The 11,868-nt window shown below is 35.4% G+C and overlaps 1 non-coding gene and 1 pseudogene across 1 annotated transcript; one reads left to right on the plus strand and one right to left on the minus strand.

Moving 5' to 3' along the window:
- Nucleotides 1–6,530: 6,530 nt before the first annotated feature.
- On the minus strand, nt 6,531–6,639 carry LOC115993415. The gene has a single exon (XR_004092955.1). It is a non-coding gene; the product is annotated as a small nucleolar RNA R71 (small nucleolar RNA).
- A 58-nt stretch (nt 6,640–6,697) lies between these two features.
- On the plus strand, nt 6,698–11,530 carry LOC115989963 (annotated as a pseudogene).
- The last annotated feature ends 338 nt before the right edge of the window (nt 11,531–11,868 follow it).

The following is an 11,868-nucleotide window of genomic DNA, read 5'->3' on the forward strand; positions in this document are numbered from 1 at the left end:
CCATGAATCTGTAATTCACAATATGGTATAACATGATTTACTCATTGTGGGTCTTGTTTATTGTGTATACTTTAAATTAATACCATTGACCTTTGTTCAAAATTCCTGTCTCCATAACTGCTAAAATTAAAAACTGACAGCTTGTCCCCTAGATATTAAATTCTAATGAACGATAAATTTACACACTTGAATAAAATGATGAAATATAAAAAAGTTCAACTTTAAAAAAAAAAAAGAAATAATACTTGTTTCACAAGTTAATACATAGCTATTTTTGAATTCTGTTGCTGTCTCCATCTTTGTGCTTGTTTCTCTCAAGCATGATTATATGTTTAATGCATGAATTAATGTTGGTGTCAGATCAAACATTGCTTTTATGCCTTGCATAATCAATTTGGGCATGTCTTGCATATATAGGCTAGAATCTGATATTCCTGCTAGATCTGCATTGCTGTACTATTGATTTTACCAATAAGGCTAATTCTTTCACTTCTATGATATTGATACCATTTCTACATGTATGGGAAATTTTATGTAATTTTCTTGTCATAAAATTTCTTGAGTAATATATATTTCTTAGAATTGAATGCTAAGTAATGGGTTGCATCATTATAGCTGTATGTATCATATATGTTATCTTATATATGACATTTATATTTGGCAACCCAATGGTGATTGGGTGCTTTCTAGAGCAATTGCCAAGGCTCTTCTAGGCATTTTTCAATAATGTTTACAATTCCATTAAAATGTGAATCCTTCTGAAAAGTAACATGGTTTCTGGTGATTACTTGCCATATTTTTATGATTAATCTGGAGAATATGACCTTTTGTTCTAGTTTCCTGGTGATAAGTTGAGTAAAGTGTATTTTTCCTTGAATGGTTGTCTTCCTAGCCTATGTAACCTCATAGGAACTGAGTTTTCTCTTTAGGCATATGGTTTGATAAAGACACTGTATTGCTCATTTGCTCTAAGACTTTATGTTTTACATAGAAGAAATAAAGTCAATTTCAGTGAGAAGGGAAGTGAGAATTGTGCAAGTTGGTTAACAATTTGTTTATGTTATTGCACACGAATCAATTGACTGAATGAGTCCATTAGTGGTAATTTAATATTGACTTATTTCCAACGTATATTCCAGATGTACTCTTGAGATTTTAGAGTTTGTTCAACCTATAATTTACTCTCTCTCTCTCTCTTTCTCTCTCTCTCTCTCTCTCTCTCTCTCTCTCATGCACCCACACATAAACAATCAATTTGAGACTAGGAAATGATCAATTTGAGTCCAGGTGGGATTTTCCTGATTATAGGTTCTGGAATAGGTCATCAAACCTAATTAATTTGCAGCTAGGTAGAATAAAGATGCACTTGATGCTTGACTACCACTTTGTTGAATTTTTTGTTTTTTGAGAATCTTTGTAGATTGTTTTTGTTTTTGTTTTCAATAACGTCTATTACATGCTAATTGTTTATCATTCTTATGCCGTATGGCTGCTGCAAATACTGGACAGATTGACCATGCGCAGCCTGGCCCCATTGACGAGCCGATGTTGACTTTGTAGGCCGACCATCGGTCAGAAGCTATTTGGAATAGGCAGGTAAAACACAACACTAAAGATTTAACCAATTTAGAGTTAAAACCTATGGCCAGTGGCATGTACATGCTTACTTCACATGTCAACTTTTAAAATGTTTTCTATCTATGGATTGCACTTGGTTTGATTTTGTATTCTAATGGAAGCTACTTAAAACGGTGATTAGAAAACGGTGATTTTAATATTTAAGTATTCTTCTGCTTTGATGTGGTAATGAATTTTGTCATTCATCCAATCTAAATAAATTAATTCATAATTTATTTAGTAAAAAAAAAAATTATTAATTCATCCAAGCCAAATAAAATACATATCTGTTCACAATGCCATAATTCACAATGGAAAGATTTGTTTTGAAACTGATCTGGTGCAAACTATATTGTATATGTTGTTAGATATAGGCTCTTTCGGTTTAGAAATATTAGAAATTCTATCCAATATAGGACCTTGTGCAACTTGTGGAAGTTTCCTTTCTTTGTTTTTAATAACTTCCTTAATTAGTTTTCTTTGATAGTTTGTAGCCTTCTGCTGCCTGTGATTTGTAATACTGTTGTAAAGTGGTTTGTTGAATAAAAATTTTCTAATTTATTTAAAAAAAAAAAAAAAAACTTTGTAATGGCAGCCCTATCAATAGAAGGTCAGTGTATTTGTGACAAATACTGCAAGGTGAAGCTCAACTGGATTAGTATTTTAATTTACCTATTGGCTTTAGATTGAGTTCATGTAGTATTTACCTGGCTTATTTTAACTCATAATCCGATAACAAATGGCAGCAATCACAAAAATAAAAAGAAAATCTTCTCTTTATTCTATCTTTCATGCACGTTAATTGTGAGTTTTTTGCATTAGGTACAACTTTTATATGCTCATTAAGATTAAGGCTTGGTCAAGTTGTGTATGCACTTTATGCATGGAGTTTATTTACTTTGCACTGCTTTCTGCTTCTTTATGTTTTCCTTTTCCATTTGCTTGATATTTTGGAATGTGTTGTTTTGAATTGCATCCTTCTTCTGGTACCCTATTTAATTCATAAATGTACACACACCTGCTGTGATATATTAATCCATGGTTTTGTTGTGTGCAGGATTTAGGGGCCCTTACCTACCACAGCCACAGTGAAGAGTTCTACAAGCTAGAGCCAATGGCGAACGACCGAGTCGTTGACATCATTAAGGGACTTGGTTTGAAGGGACTCCTTAGGACCCCGGGTAGAGAGATTGATCATGGCCTGATAACGGCCTTAGTGGAGCGATGACCTGAGACTCACACCTTCCATATGCCACATGGTGAGGTCACCAGCACATTGCAAGATGTTGAGGCCATAATAGGGAGCATGTAGAAAGTATGGCAGGATGTGTACCGGGACTTCGTTGGCTTTGTTCCTATAAATGATGACACAAAGCAACTCACTATCCAGAGGATTGTCATTAAACGGCTTTTGGAGCAAGTTGCTAGTCCATTGCCGCCTAATGTTGAAGAGGATTAGCTCCATAAGTACACACGATACTACATCCTAGCGCTATTGGGGGACATGATCTTTAAGGACAAATTCGGCGATAGGGTGCATCTAATGTAGGTGTAGCAGTTGGAGGACCTTCGCAACCCACGAAAGTACAGTTGGGGAAGTGCTTGCCTTGTATGGTTGTATAAAGAATTATGCAGGGCAAGCGATAAGACAACCAGTTAGATTGGTGGGTGCTTGCTATTGGTCTAGTATTGGGTATGGGCCAGGTTTCCATATTTGTGTCCGACAGTTGAGCGTGGCTCGCCAGTGGGTGCTTATGGTCCTCTAGTGTGTGGTCCACTATCCCTGAAGTAAGTCTCTACCTCATACATGTCATGTAACTTGGATTCATTTATTTATTTTAAAGGCTTCTAGGAATTATTTAAGTCAATATTAAACAATTTTAAACAGAGGTTCAATATATATGATTAGGTTAATATATTCTAATTTTGTGTCAAATTTCCTAAATTATATGATTAGGTTAATATATATGCTACTTCTTCTTAATTTTTTATTTTATAAGTATATAAAAGCTACTTAGTTAACCAAGCTTCAGTCTACTAGATTAACTATCTTATAAGAAAACATACTCTAAATGCAGCATAAAAAAGTATGTTTGTAATGATTAGTTGAAAAACAAGTGGGCGGGCTAAGGTTATAAATACTTTATTTAAAATTATTGTGTACATTAACCAAGCTCTACCCAATAACATGTTATATTTAGCCGTAATGACCATGATTTGGAACTTAGAGAGTCTATATGCAAAATTTTCCTACAACTTCATTACATTAACTTGACCATCCATATATTGATTAAATTATTGTTTTAATCATATGATTTTCTTAATGGGAAAGTTGGACAAAGTTAATGAACCCTTGTTCTTGATTGTAGGTGGTTATGGGTCCCAAAAAGAAAAACAGGCCCGCCCACATCTTCCTGAAAAGGTATCGTGAGCAAATAGTTTCAATGTTGCCAGGCCAGATATGAAAATGCCTTGTTTTACATGTTTAGGAACAAGATATACGTTTGGTGAACTTTGAAATATAAACATTGTTGACTAATGTGTTGTGTACTTTTTTTTTGGTTGTTGTAGGTGGTGTGGCAACTGTATGAAGCTGAATTAGAAGACCTTCCGCTGTGGTGCGTTGCAGGGAGGGCTGTGTGGATGGCAATGGTGCCGCTTGTATGTTTCCACCTAGTAGAGAAACATACATTGGGTCATGTCGTTCGTCAATTTGGAATGATCCAAGAAATTCCTCGTGCTATTGACACTAATACAGTGCTTCATGACATTGATTTAAGGGGGAAGGTCGGTGTTGATTGGATGCAGAAACATGCTAGGCATATCATGGAGTAGGGTAATAGTGTTCAACGGAGTTGTGAAGCAGTGCTTGGTGATATGCCTCCACAGCATGAGTACCTCGACTGGTTCACAAGGGCAACTCAGAGGTTCATCGATCGCCTTGGTGCTAAATTGATTCTAATGGTAACTTCTCCATGTCTTCTACGTCTTACCATACTTCTTAGCATGAAACCACTGTTTAGCGAACATAATATATGTGGTCCAATGTCTTCTTAGCATCAAACCTCTCTTTTAAAGCTGTTGTCTGCTTAAGATTCCTTATAGAGAATGATGTGCATGAAATATATATAATAAAGTACTCACATATCTACATATTTAGCCTTACTTTTATGTTATTTTGTGACTGATTATGTAATATCTTTGTGTTGTAGGTAACAAGGGCTTTACATGCAAAGTGGGGCTAGGCCAATTGAATCAGGCCAACTTACATCCAGCCAGGCATGAATTCAAGAAAAGACCAACCAAATTAAATTTAAGTCTAATTGGAGTAAGGAATCAAAGGAAATTTGCGCCAAATCCAAGTCCAATTCGGATTAGGATTTCAGACTGCACATCAGTTAGTATTTTTGGCATAATTTTCGGCTCAAATGTCCAATCGAGATGATTCAAGTTGGGCTGAAAAGTTGACTTAAAGGGCTACAACTTTGTAGTTTACCAAAAGTCCAAATTCTGAAGTTAAATGGGCCAAAACTCTCGGTTAAATGAAGCCTAAAAGTCTGAGATTTTCTCTAAACGGGAATTCAACTTGTAATAGGATTCCTTGACCTATTTAAAGGCTCTTTAGGGCAAAATTCAGGGAGGCTAGTGCTAGGGCTAAGGGGACTGAACATATAGAGGCTGCGGTTAGGATTGGTGTGTAGGAGTAGAACGTGTTCTTTTTGTCTATGGCTTTTCTCTAGCACTGTGACTATTCCTTTCTCTATTTTATTTGTTTAGTTTAATGTTTAGTATTTTATTTTTATGTTTTCTTTCAATTACCATGAGTAGCTAAATTTATAATTAGGGTTGAGGATGAAACCTTGTTAAGGATTATCAGTAATATTTATGTGATTTGATTTTTCCCATAATAATTGTTCTTTAATGATTTAAATTGTTCTTGCTTCATATCAATTGACTAAGATGAGATTCTAGATATGAGTTCAATCATGTTTTTCTCATGATTTAGGATTTGTCTTAATTAATTGAATGCTTGGTTTATTAATTTTTGATTATAAAATTAGATATCTCTGATGATTTGTCTGTCAATGGATCCAATTTATGATTTGATTTTTAGAATTGGATATATCTTGTGATTTGTTTGGCTACGGATACAATTGATGATTTGGTTTTATGCTTAAGAAGAGAAGAAGAACATGCTTTAGATTTTTAAACATAAGTTTTAATGATGATAATTTCCATGATAGCAAGATTGATTTCTAGATTATCATGCAGTGGTTGGGAAAAATTAATGATCATAAATATATATTGATATGATTTACAAGGCGGATTCCAAAACCTTAATTCTTTTCTCTTAATTGTTTACATCTTTTTATTGCTTTATATCTTTTGCTTAGTTTAACTATTTGCTTAATTTTATTATTTGCTTAGTTTATTTTATTGCAACCAACCAATTTTTATTTAAACTAGATTAGGATTAATTTGGTTAAGGTTTAATTAATTTTCCTCCATTCATACAAGTCCTTGCGGGTTCGACCTCGTTCTTGTCCAACTATACTTCGGTAATGTTCGTACACTTACGAGTATTTTAAAATTTCACAACAAGTTTTTGGTGCCGTTGCCGGGGACTTGGTTAGGAAAATAAATTAGGTCTTAATTGAATTTTTCCTTCTACTAGTTGTAGTTAATTTTTATTTTTATTTTTTAAAAAAAATACCAAAACAAAAAAAAAAAAAAAATTTTTTTTTCTTCTTTGTGCTTGGTGTATGAGAACTTGGATACGTGATAAAGAAAATCGTCTAGTTAGTTTTGATTATTCATCCATAATGGGAGAAACAGGAGATGATTCAAAAACACTTCATGGGAACTGTTGGTCACAAAATTCCTCTCTAAATTTTTCCCAATGGCCAAGACCAATGCTTTGAGGAGAGAAATTGCAGATTTTTATCAGGATGAACAAGAGAAATTTTATGAGAGTTAGGAAAGAATTAAGGACTTGATCTTAAAGTGTCTTCATCATGGCTTTGAAACATGGAGACTAGTACAATATTTTTATAATGGTTTGACTCAAACAAATTGTAACATGATCGAGTCCATGAATGGTGGTGGATTTTTGAGTCTTGTAGATGATGAGGCATACAAATTTCTTGAGAATTTTTCTGAAAGTTCACAACAATGGGATTTTTCCAATCATAAAGAGAGATGTGCCCCTGTAATTAAGAAAGGAGGATTGTATGAAGTCAGTGAAGATTTAGACATAAAAGCTAGGTTGGACAATCTCACTCGTAAGGTTGAGGCTTTAGCTTTAGGTAGAGGGATGAATTTTGTCAATCAAGTTCAAAGTGAAACATGCTCTATTTGTGCTAGTCCTATGCATACAACACAAATGTGTCATTTTGCAGCTGGGTACCCTGATTTTTATGCTGAGCAAGCAAATACACTGAATAATTATGGAAAACCATTTGCTAGTCCATTTTCAGAGACATACAATCCAAATTGGAGGAACCATCCTAATTTCTCATGGAGGCAAAATCAGCCTCCCACAAATGTAAGTGGACAACAAGTGCATCAACAAAGTCAATTTCGTCCACCTACTCAAGCATATCCTCCCATTCCTCAATCAACACCTCAGTTTGTAGCACCACCAAGACAACAACCATTTTTGGAGGAGTCTCTCAAAACTTTCATGCAGTCAACTAGCCAAGCCATTCAAGAGATGAAAAATTCCACCCATTTGAATACTCAAGCTATTTCAAAGTTGGAAAATCAAGTTGGCCAATTAGCAACCCAAGTTGGAGAAAGGGAAAAAGGAAAGTTTCCTAGTCAACCTATACCTAACCCAAAAGGACAGTATGCCATCAATGGTTCTTCTAGTTCTACTCATGGATAAGAACATGTTCAGTCTATTACTACCCTTAGGTTTGGTAAGCAAGTTGATAATCAAGTGAAAATGCCAGAAGTGGAGGATGATGAAAATATTGTGTTAAAGGAAAAAGGAACTCATAGTTCACATGATGATCATAGAGAAAAGAAGGACAACCCACTCGCCACTCCAATTCAGGATCTTAATTCCCCCCTTGATAAGAGGTTTGTTCCTAAAGCTCCATTTCCTCAAAGGTTAATCAGTCCTCAGAAAAGTGCACAATTTGGAGACATTTTAGAGGTTTTTAAGCAAGTGCAAATAAACATTCCATTTCTTGATGCAATTCAGCAAGTTCCTGTTTATGCCAAATTTCTAAAAGATCTTGTGACAATGAAGAGAAAGACAAATGTCCCTAAAAAGGCATTTTTGACAGAGCCAGTTAGTTCAATCATTCAGAATAAATATCCAGTGAAATCTAAGGACCCTGGATCTCCTACAATTTTGTGTAGGATTGGGGATCATCTCATTGAGCGAGCTTTGCTAGATTTGGGGGCAAGTGTGAACCTATTGCCATATTCAGTATACTTACAGCTAGGTTTAGGGGATTTAAAACCAACAACCATGACACTTCAATTAGCTGATAGGTTTGTGAAAATCCCTAGAGGTATTATTGAGGATGTGTTGATTAAGGTGGACCCATTTTATTTTCCTGTTGATTTTGTTGTGTTAGACACTGAACCTACTCTAAATGCCAATACACAAATCCATGTCATTTTTGGTTGCCCTTTCTTAGCCACATCCAATGCTTTAATCAATTGTCGGAGTGGTGTAATGAAGATTTCATTTGGAAATATGACTGTTGAGCTTAATATCTTCCATATAAGTAAACAAGTGCTAGACAATGAGGATATTTGTAAGGTTGACATGATTGAGAGTCTAGTCCATGATACTTTCCTACAATCGAGTTATGAGGATCCTCTAGAGGCTTGCTTAAATCTTTTTGGTTGCAATTTTGATGTTGAACACTCAATTGAAGAGGTCAATGCATTGTTAGATTCTGTTCCTCTCTTAAGTATTGATAGTTGGCAAACAAAAGTGATCCCTCTTCCACTTTCTTCATCCCTATCCCCATCTGCTGTGGAACCACCAAAGTTGGAGTTGAAACCATTACCTGACACACTTAAGTATGCCTTTTTAGGTTCTTCTGAGACCTTACCTATCATTATAGCTTCAGATTTGGATGACCTTAGGGAGCGCCAATTGATAAGTGTACTTCAAGAGCATAAGGAAGCTATAGGTTGGTCAATTGCTAATATCAAGGGTATTAGTCCATCTGTGGTTATGCATAGAATTCACTTGGAAGAGAATGCTAAAACTTCACGTGAACCGCAGAGACGTCTAAACCCTATTATGCAAGAGGTCGTGAGAGCTGAAGTTTTAAAGCTTTTGGATGTGGGTATTATTTACCCAATTTCTGATAGTAATTGGGTGAGTCCAGTTTAAGTTGTACCAAAGAAATCCGGCATAACAGTTGTTAAGAATGAGGATGATCAGTTAGTCCCAACTCGTGTGCAAACAGGATGGAGAGTATGCATTGATTACCGTAAGTTGAATGCCATGACAAGAAAATATCATTTTCCTCTTCCATTTATAGACCAAATGTTGGAAAGGTTAGCTGGTCATGCTTGTTGTTGTTTTCTTGATGGATATTCTGGATATAATCAAATTCCCATTGCACCAGAAGATCAAGAAAAGACTACCTTCACATGCCCCTTTGGGACATTTGCCTACCGTCGCATGCCGTTTGGTTTATGTAATGCTCCTGGTACATTTCAGAGGTGCATGATTAGTATTTTTCTGATATGGTGGGACGATTTTTGGAGGTATTTATGGATGACTTTTCAGTATTTGGATCCACTTTTGAAGAATGTTTGCACCACCTATCCTTAGTGTTAGTGCGGTGTGAGGAGAAGAATCTTGTCCTTAATTGGGAGAAATGTCATTTTATGGTGAGGAGGGGAATTGTTCTTGGGCATGTCATATCAGAAAGTGGTATTGAGGTTGATAAGGCCAAAATAGATTTGATTTCTAATCTTCCACCTCCTCGATCTGTTAAGGAAATTAGATCATTTTTGGGTCATGCAGATGTTCTATCGAACGTTCATCAAGGATTTTAGTAAAATCTCAAGGCCATTATGCAACTTACTTGCCAAAGATGCTCCATTTGTGTTTGATGATGAATGTCTCCATGCATTTAAGAGACTAAAAACTGAGTTGACTTCTGCACCTATCATTCAAACACCTGATTGGAAAGTGCCTTTTGAGATTATGTGTGATGCCTCTGATTATGCAATTGGTGTTATTTTAGGACAGCGGGTTGGAAAGGTTCCCCATGTGATTTATTATGCTAGTAAGACTCTAAATGATGCTCAAATGAATTACTCTACAACAGAAAAGGAGTTGTTAGCAATTGTCTTTGCCTTGGATAAATTTCGGTCCTATTTGTTGGGGTCCAAGGTCTTAATTTATTCGGATCATGCTGCACTGAAATATCTTTTCTCCAAAAAAGATGCTAAAGCTCAACTTATCCGATGGATTTTATTGTTACAAGAATTTGATCTTGAGATTCGAGACAAGAAGGGAACCGAAAATGTAGTAGCTGACCATTTGTCTAGATTAATCATTGAGCACACTGATGATAGTTTACCTATTTTTGAATCTTTCTTTGATAAGCAGTTGTTGCATGTATCCCAGAGACCTTGGTATGCTGATATTGCAAATTATCTTGTCACTAATCAAATGCCTTCGCATTGGACTAAACAAGATAGGTCTAAATTTCTAGCTGAGGTTAAGTATTTCTTTTGGGATGATCCATACTTGTTTAAGTACTGTTCTGATCAAATAATTAGAAGATGCATATCTGAGAGTTACCAACAAAATGTTATATCTTTCAGTCATGATCATGCTTGTGGAGGCCACTTTAGTTCCAGAAAGACTACTGCCAAGATTTTGCAATGTGGATTTTATTGGCCTTCCATTTTTTGTGATTCCCATGCATATTGTTCAGCCTGTGAGAGATGCCAAAAGTTGGGGAGTATTGGAAAAAGAAATATGATGCCATTGAACCCTATTTTGATTGTTGAGGTATTTGATGTTTGGGGTATTGATTTCATGGGTCCTTTTCCTAATTCTTTTGGTAACTTATACATCCTTGTTGCTGTTGATTATGTTTCTAAGTGGGTTGAGGCCATTGCATGTAGAACTAATGATCACAAGGTTGTAGTCAAGTTTTTGAGAGAGAATGTGTTTGCACGGTTTGGTACACCACGTGCCATTATTAGTGATGGAGGAAAGCACTTTTACAATAGAGTTTTTGAGCAACTAATGAAGAAATATGGCATCACTCATAAAGTTTCAACACCTTATCACCCACAGACAAGTGGTCAAGTGGAGATATCTAATAGGGAAATCAAGAGAATATTGGAGAAAACATTTAACCCTACTCAGAAAGATTGGTCTTTAAGACTCAATGATGCATTATGGGCATACCGTACAGCATTTAAGACTCCCATTGGAATGTCTCCCTATCGAATTCTGTATGGTAAGGCTTGTCACCTCCCTGTTGAGTTAGAGCATAGAGCTTATTGGGCTATTAAGCGGTTGAATTTTGATCTTGACAAAGCAGGTGCTAAAAGGAAACTCCAAATCAATGAGTTGGAGGAAATTCGCAATGATGCATACAATTGTGCAAAATCCTATAAGGATCGAATGAAAAGGGTTCATGATAAAAACATCTTGAGAAAATCATTTGAACCTGGTCAGAAAGTTCTTCTTTATAATTCTCGTTTGCATCTCTTCCCAGGTGAGTTACGATCTCGATGGACTGGTCCATTCATAGTTCGCATTGTTTATCCCCATGGTGCTATTGAGATTGAGAATCCTAAAAATGGTGATCTGTTTAAAGTTAATGGCCAATGTTTGAAACCATTTTTAGAACTTGAGCCTCCAGAAGTTGAAGAAGTCCTCTTCGACGATCCTATTTATCAGGATTGATCCTAGTTGTGTTTATCAGGTTTGCATTTTTTTTTCTTTCTTCTTTTCTTTTTCTCTTTTTTTATTTTCTACTTCTAGATTAGACTTTATGTTTATTTTCTTGTTTAGTTTTATTTTCTTTTGTTCTAGCTGATATGTGACAGAAATTAAAATTTATAACAATCAGCTTGATCAAGGTACGTCTCCTCTTTCTCCTTACCTCACTTTTCCTAATTGATTTTCTGATGTTGCATATTCATATTTTGCTCTCTTTTCATTCAAGACATATATTTGAGAGTATCATTTTTAACATTGAGGACAATGTTTGGTTTAGGTTTGGGGGGGATTTATATAGATTT

Source organism: Quercus lobata, chromosome 5, assembly GCF_001633185.2.
Source record: "Quercus lobata isolate SW786 chromosome 5, ValleyOak3.0 Primary Assembly, whole genome shotgun sequence".
Taxonomy (NCBI): Eukaryota; Viridiplantae; Streptophyta; class Magnoliopsida; order Fagales; family Fagaceae; genus Quercus; species Quercus lobata.